The sequence below is a fragment of the Phoca vitulina genome, unplaced genomic scaffold, assembly GCF_004348235.1.
Source record: "Phoca vitulina isolate PV1807 unplaced genomic scaffold, GSC_HSeal_1.0 scaffold53, whole genome shotgun sequence".
Taxonomy (NCBI): Eukaryota; Metazoa; Chordata; class Mammalia; order Carnivora; family Phocidae; genus Phoca; species Phoca vitulina.
The window spans coordinates 12,230,592-12,237,809 of NW_022589756.1; the positions used below are offsets into that span (position 1 = coordinate 12,230,592).

Genomic DNA, 7,218 nt, shown 5'->3' on the forward strand with positions numbered 1-7,218 from the left:
TGTATTCTTGGAATCTTTGTCATAAGTTAATTTAGCATATATGTATGGGCTTATTTCTGGTATCTATTCTGTTCCATTGATCTATTTGTCTGTTTTTATAACAATACCATACTGCTTTGAATACTATACCTTGGTAATATAGTTTGAAATCAGTGAATGTAATACCTCCAGCTATGTTCTTCCTCAAGACTGCTTTTGCTATTTGGGGTCTTTGTATTTCCTTACAAATTTTAGGATTGTTTTCCATATCTGTGAAAAATACCATTGGAATTCTGATTGGGATTGCAGTGAACCTGTATGTTGTTTTGTAGATGGACATTTTAATGATATTAATCCTTGCAATCCATGAACATGGTATCTCTTTTCATTTATTTGTGTCATCTTCAATTTCTTTCATTAATGTTTTATAGTTTTTAGAGTATAGGTCTTTCATCATCTTAATTAAATTAATTCCTGGGTATTTTATATTTTCTGATAAAATTATAAATGGGATTGTTTTCTTAATTTCTCTTTAGGATAGTTCACTGATAGTGTACAGAAATGCAACTGACTTTTATATATTGACTTTGTATCCTGTAATGTTACTAAATTCATTTATTAGTTCTAGCAGCTTTTTGGTGGAATCTTTAGGCTTTTCTTTTTTATTTTTTTTAAGATTTTATTTATTTATTTATTTATTTATTTATTTGTGAGAGAGAGAGATAGAGAGCATGCAAGAGAGAGCAAGCACGAGTGGGAAGGGAGGATGGGCAGAGGGAGAAGCAGGTTCCCTGCTGTGCGGGGGGGGGGGGGGCTGGATTCCATGACCCCTGGATCATGACCTGAGGTGAAAGCAGTTGCTTAACCAACTGAGCCACCTAGGAGCCTCTATTTAGGCTTTTCTATATATAAAATCATGTTATTTGTAAATAGTGACAGTTTTTATTTCCTCTGTTCTCATTTGGATTCATTTTATTTCTTTTTCACGCCTAATTAAATGCCTAGAGCAATTTATTATGTTGAAAATTGGCAAAAAGACATACCTGTCTTGTTCCTGATTTTAGAGGAAAAACTTTCAGTTTTTCACCAACGAGCATCATGTTAGCTGTGAGCTTGTCATATATGGCCTTTATATTGTTGAGGTACTTTTCATCTATACCCAGTTTATTGAAAGTTTTTATCATGAATGAAAGCTAAACTTTGTCAGATGCTTTTTCTTCATCTAAGTTAAACACATGATATCCTTCATTTTGTTAATGTGTTATATAACATTGATTGATTTGTGTATGTTGAGCCATCCTTGCATCACAAGAATAAAGTCTACTTGATCATGGTGTATGAAACTTTCAGTGTAATGTTGACTTCAGTTTATTAATATTTTGTTGAAGATTTTTTGCATCTATGTTCATCAGGGATAGTGGCCTGTAGATTTTTTTTTTTTTTCCTATAGTGTCCTGGTCTAGTTTTGGTTTCACAGTAATGCTGGGCTTGTAAAGTGATCTGGGATATGTTCGCTTCTATTTGTTAGAAGAGTTTGAGAAGGATTGGTATTAACTCTAAATGTTTGGAAGATTGCATCAGTGAAGTGATCTCTTCCTGTACTGTTGTTTGTTGGGAGATTTTTGTTTTGTTTTGCTTTGTTTTGTTTTAAGATTTTATTTATTTATTTGAGAGAGAGAGAGATTGAGGAGGAGCAGAGGGAGAGGAATAAGCAGGCTCTGTGCTGAGCACTGAGCTCAGAGCCCGATGCAGGGCTCCATCTAACAACCCTGGGATCATGACCTGAGCCAAAATCAAGAGTCAGATACTCAGCCAGCTGAGCCATCCAGGCACCCCTGTGGAGAGGTTTTTGATTACTGATTCAATTCCTTATTAATATTGGTATATTCAGATTTCCTGTTTCTTCATGATTCAGTCTTGGTAGATTGCATGATTCTAAGAATTTATCCAATTCTTCTAAGTTGTCCAACTTGCTAGTGTATAATTGTTTATAGTAGTCTCTTATGATCTTTTGTATATCTCTGGTATCAGCTATAACATTTCCTATCTCATTTCTGATTTTATTTATATCCTCTCTTTTTTCTTAGTGAGTCTACTAAAGGCTTCTCAATTTTACCTTTTAATAATTCCAACTCTTATTTTTTGCTGTCTTTTTCTATCTATAGATCTTTTAAAATTTGCTTTATATATTTAGGTAGATGCATAAATATTTACAAATGTAATATGCTCCTGGATTGAGGAAAAGTTTCTCTGTAGGCTAAGTATCTTGTTCATTTATGACTAGGGAGCAAAGTGGGCATCAGCCTGAAGCATTATTCCTGAGTTCAAATCTTATGATTACTAGATATGTGATTAAATGATCATACACTTGGTTTCTTTTTTTGTAAAATGGAAATGAAATAAAATAATAATGTCTATTCCCTACTAAGGTTTTGATGGTTAAGTGAGATAACCCAGTTTAAATATTTAGGGCAATGCCTACTATACTCTATGTATTTAATAAATAATGATTATTATTATTTTTAAATATAACAAATGTTTTTTTAACAACAAAATATACTTTCTTTAAACCGAACAAGAACAAATGTTCTAAATAAATGGATTTGGAGGGAATCTGAGTGTTTAGAGTGTTTGTTTGAAACAGTGTTTCTTTGTGTGATCCCATACCTGTAGAAACATGTGCATGGTAACTTTGCTTTCACTTATCTTTTAGCAAGCAAGAACAAGAGACAATACACATCATGAATTTCTAGACTTTTTTTCTAAGCCTTTTAAAGTAATTTTTGTCATCAATTTTTATCTAATATTTTATCTTTTGTCTGATTCATTTCTCTGTCTTTCAGGAGCACAAGGCTTTGCATAGGAAACTGAATAACCACTTCCTTTTTCCTTTGAAATGGATACATTTCCTGGCTCCTTAATTTTGGCATTAGTATAAGAGGTATGAAAACTCTTTCAGATTTAATAATGTAAAACAAATTCTGTCAGAGACCATTTGTATTGAATAGTTTAAAAAGGAAAACTGCATAACATCACTTCCCTTAGCACATTGTAAGGTGTTTTCTTTCATCCTATCTTTAACAAAAGAGCCATTTAATTAATTCTATATTTGTTAGCATTAGAGGCATGAATATATGAAATGGGCAAGATTGCCATAATAGTTTAATACTTTAAAAAAAATCAACTGTTTTTTAGAATAGTTTTAGATTTACAGAAAAATATTGCAAATATAGTGCAGAGTTCCCATATACTCCCATGCCCATTTTTTCCCTATAAGTAACATCTTATATTATATGGTACATTTTCGCAATTAATGAACCAATATTGACACAAAGTCTCTGTTTTATTCCAACTTAAAAATTTTTATCTAATGTCTATTTTTAGTTTCAAGATTCCATCCAGGATACCACATTACAATAAGCCACTATGCCTTCTTAGGCTCTTTTGTCTGTGGCATTGTTTTTGATGACAAAAAGTCTTGTGGAGTTCTGGCAGGTGTTTTGTAGAATATCCTGAATTGAGGCTTATCTGATTTTTTTTCATGATTAGACTGAAATTATACATTTTGTAAAAACGTGCCATTTCATGACATCATATCAAGGGTATCTACTATTAACATGATTTATCACAATTGATGTTGACCTTGATCAGATGGCTTGGTAGCATTTGTCCAATTTCTCCACTGTAAAGTTACTCCCTCCCGCCTTTTTTATATTGTACTCTTTGGCAGTATGACATTTTGCACAGCCCATATCTAAGGAATGGGGAACTATGTACTTCTCCCTAAATTCCTAACACCCACTAGTCCTTTTATTGTCTTATTACTGCCTTTTCCAGAATCTCACTTAAATGAAATCATATACTACATAAACTTTTCAGATTGGCTTCTTTTTAGCAGTATATACTTAAGTTTCATCTATGTCTTTTCATTGGTTAATAGTTGTTTTTTTATTTTTTAATTACTGAATGGTATCCTTCATGTTGGTATACCAGTGTTTATTCACTTACATACTGAAGGTCATTTCGGTGGCTTCCAGTTTTTGGTGATTAAGAATAGATCTGTTATAAACATTCATGTGATGACATTTATACTGAAAAATTTTCAGAATGTTTGCATAAATGCTCATGAGTATGATGGATTTTATGGTAAAATTATATTTAGCTTTGTAAGGAACTTACAAAATGTCTTCCAAAGTGTTTATACCATTGTGCTTTACCAGCAAGAATGAGAGATAAATTATTGAATACTACATCTGAAACTAATGATGTACTATATATTGGCTAATTGAATTTAAATTTAAAAAAGAAAAAAGAGTTACTCTTGCTCTGCATTCTTACCAGCAACTGGTAGTGTCAGTTTTGGGATTTTACCTATTCTTAGAGGTATGTAGCAGTATCTTGTTTTAATTTACAACTTCCTAATAACAAATGATGCTGTTTGCTGTTTGTTTGCTGTTTGTACGTGTTCTGTTCAAATCTTTTCCCCTTTTTAAAATTTGGCTTTTGTATTATTATTGTTGAATTTTAAGGGTGATTTTTATATTTTAGGTTAGGTCTACTATCATATATGTGTTTTGCATATAATATCTTCAGTACCATGACTACTTTTTCATTCTCTTTACCGTATCTTCTACAGAACAGATGTCTTTAATTCTGATAAAACCCAATGTATCATCTTTTTTTTCTTTTATGGATCATGCTACTGGTGTTTTCTCTAAAAAATTGTTGCCAAAGCACCTAGACGTTGTTTTGTGTTTTCTTCTGAATGTGTTACAGAAGAATGTTTAGAATCCATTTTTAGTGAATATTAGTGGAAGTTGTAAGGTTTGTGTCTTTTTTTTTTTTAAGATTTTATATTCTTTATTTTGAAAATTAGGCCAGAGAGAGCCCCACTTTGCAGGGGTGGAGAGGAGGTTATAACTTTTCAATCTACCAAGGAAATAATAAGAGAGAAATGTCACACAGGATCCTTTACATAGTATATTACTATCTGCATTTAGATTTCACGGTCTAGCCCAGAATCATAATTCACATAACAGCGAAACTCATTTCCCAAGGTCCGGGTGTGTTTTGGAATAAACTTGCACATGTCACGCCAAGAAGTTTTGCTGCCTCTTCTTCCATGACGGCACCTGTGCACAGCAGAATCTTGCCCTGAGTCAGATACTTGATGGTTTCTGATGTTTTTCTGAGACACTCCTTGGAAAGGTAGGGGTGATCTGCTATTAACGATGTCAAAACTATGTGCGGCAATTTTTTCAGATAAATCCAATGGATTACTGTAATCCTAGAAGATAAACTCCTCTCCGTATATAGCAAATCTTTTGTCATATTCAAAGATGTATACAGAAAAGTCTTCTCTGTGTAGGTCTCTCAGTTTCTGGTAGACACTGGGGACGCTCACATAGGTTATTCTGCCACCTTCTCCAGCAGCTGCAATAGCTTCCTTGCAAGTCGCAAAGGGATTTCCTGACTGTACCAAAACTGGCTCAGCTGTCAGTTCTATTATTCCAATGTTATATTTATCATCCCCGCCTGGGTCACTTTGTTGCTTCTGCTCAGCATGAAATTCCTGGAGGCTCTGCTAAGGTGTGGGAAGACAGCCGGGGGATATCGTCATCATCAGAGTCACTCATTTCACGAATTGTTTATAACCTTGGCGCCCGGGATCGTCCACTCACAAGCCACCGGTTTGTGTCTTTTAATGTTTAATATTTCCAGTGTCATGTCAAGAAGATGATCTTTTATACATTGAATTGCCTTTATTGCCTTGGCAAAAATCAGGAGACTGTATTTGTGTGGGTCTGTTTCTAGGGTCTCTATTTTGTTTTACTAAAGTGTTTATTTTTTCACCAATACTATGCTGTTTTTTTTACTATACATTATGGTGAATCAGATAGCATGAGTCTTCCAACTTTGTTGTTCTTCAAAATTTTGTAGGTTAAACTTTTGACCTTTCCTTAAAACTTTAAAATCGATTTTCAATATCTACAAAAATGTTTCCTGGATTTTATTGGAATTGTGCTGTATCTATAGATCAATTTGGGAAGAAGTGACATTTTAAAGGTATTGTTTTCCAAACCATAAACATGGAATCTCTTTTTATTTAGATATCCTTTGTTTCTTTCATCAGAGTTTGTATTTTTCCACACATAGATTCTGTAAACATTTTGTTATATTTAAATCTAATTTTTTTGGAGCTAGTGGGAAGTTTTTTAAAAATCTCCAAACATTTGAGAATTTCTCAGCTATTTTTCCATTTTTAATTTCCTGTGTAATTCTGTAGTGATCTAAGAACATTTTGTATGTTTTATATTCTTTTAAATTTATTAGATTGTATTTATGACCCAGAATATTCCATGTGAGCTTGAGTGAATCTGTATTTTGCTGGATGGAATATTCTAAAACTGTCAGCTAGATCCAGCTTATTGATAGTACTGTTCAACTCAGCTAAATCCTTACTGATACTGTGCCTACTGGATCTATCAGTTACTGAAGAAAAGGATGTTAAACTCTCCAATTATAATAGGGGGTTGTCTATTTCCCATTACATTTCTCTTAGTTCTTGTTTTCTATATTTTGACAGTCTGTTGTTAGATATATGTATATAAAACACTGTTAGATCTTCTAAGATAATTGAGTTTTTATCATTATCTATTTTTATCTCTGATAAACTTCCTTTTTCTGAATTCTGCTTAGTCCACTCTGACAATCTTATCCTTTAGTTGGTGTGCTTAACTAGTATATAATTGATATAGTTGGATTAATACCTTTTATATTTGTAACTTTTGTATTCATTGCACTTGTTTTTTGTTGTCTTTCTTTTCTACTCCTATTTTTCTGAATTCTCTGGTTTTAATTAAACATTTTATGATTTCATTTTCTATTCTCTTTTAGCATATCACTTATACTTCTTTGATAATGTTTTTTAGGTTTTGCTTTCTCATTTATACTATACATTTATAACTAATCTAATTCTACCTAAAGCAATGCTAGACCATTTCCCATGCAGTGCAGGTATAACAGTTTTCTCAATTTTCCCTTCTCTTCTTTATGACTTTGCTGCCATTTATTTCACATACCTATGTGGTATAACTACCCAATGCATTGTTATTATTGTTTTAACTACTAAATGGTTAATATCTAGACTAATTACAAATGAGAAACTAAGGTATTTCTTTACCTTAATCCTTTTCCAACACTCTTCCTTGATTTTGATTTATATAGTTTTTCTTCTCC

The 7,218-nt window shown here is 32.5% G+C and overlaps 1 pseudogene; it reads right to left on the minus strand.

The window, feature by feature from the left end:
- Positions 1 to 4,975: 4,975 nt before the first annotated feature.
- Positions 4,976 to 5,621, minus strand: LOC116622578 (annotated as a pseudogene).
- Between the last annotated feature and the right edge of the window lie 1,597 nt (positions 5,622 to 7,218).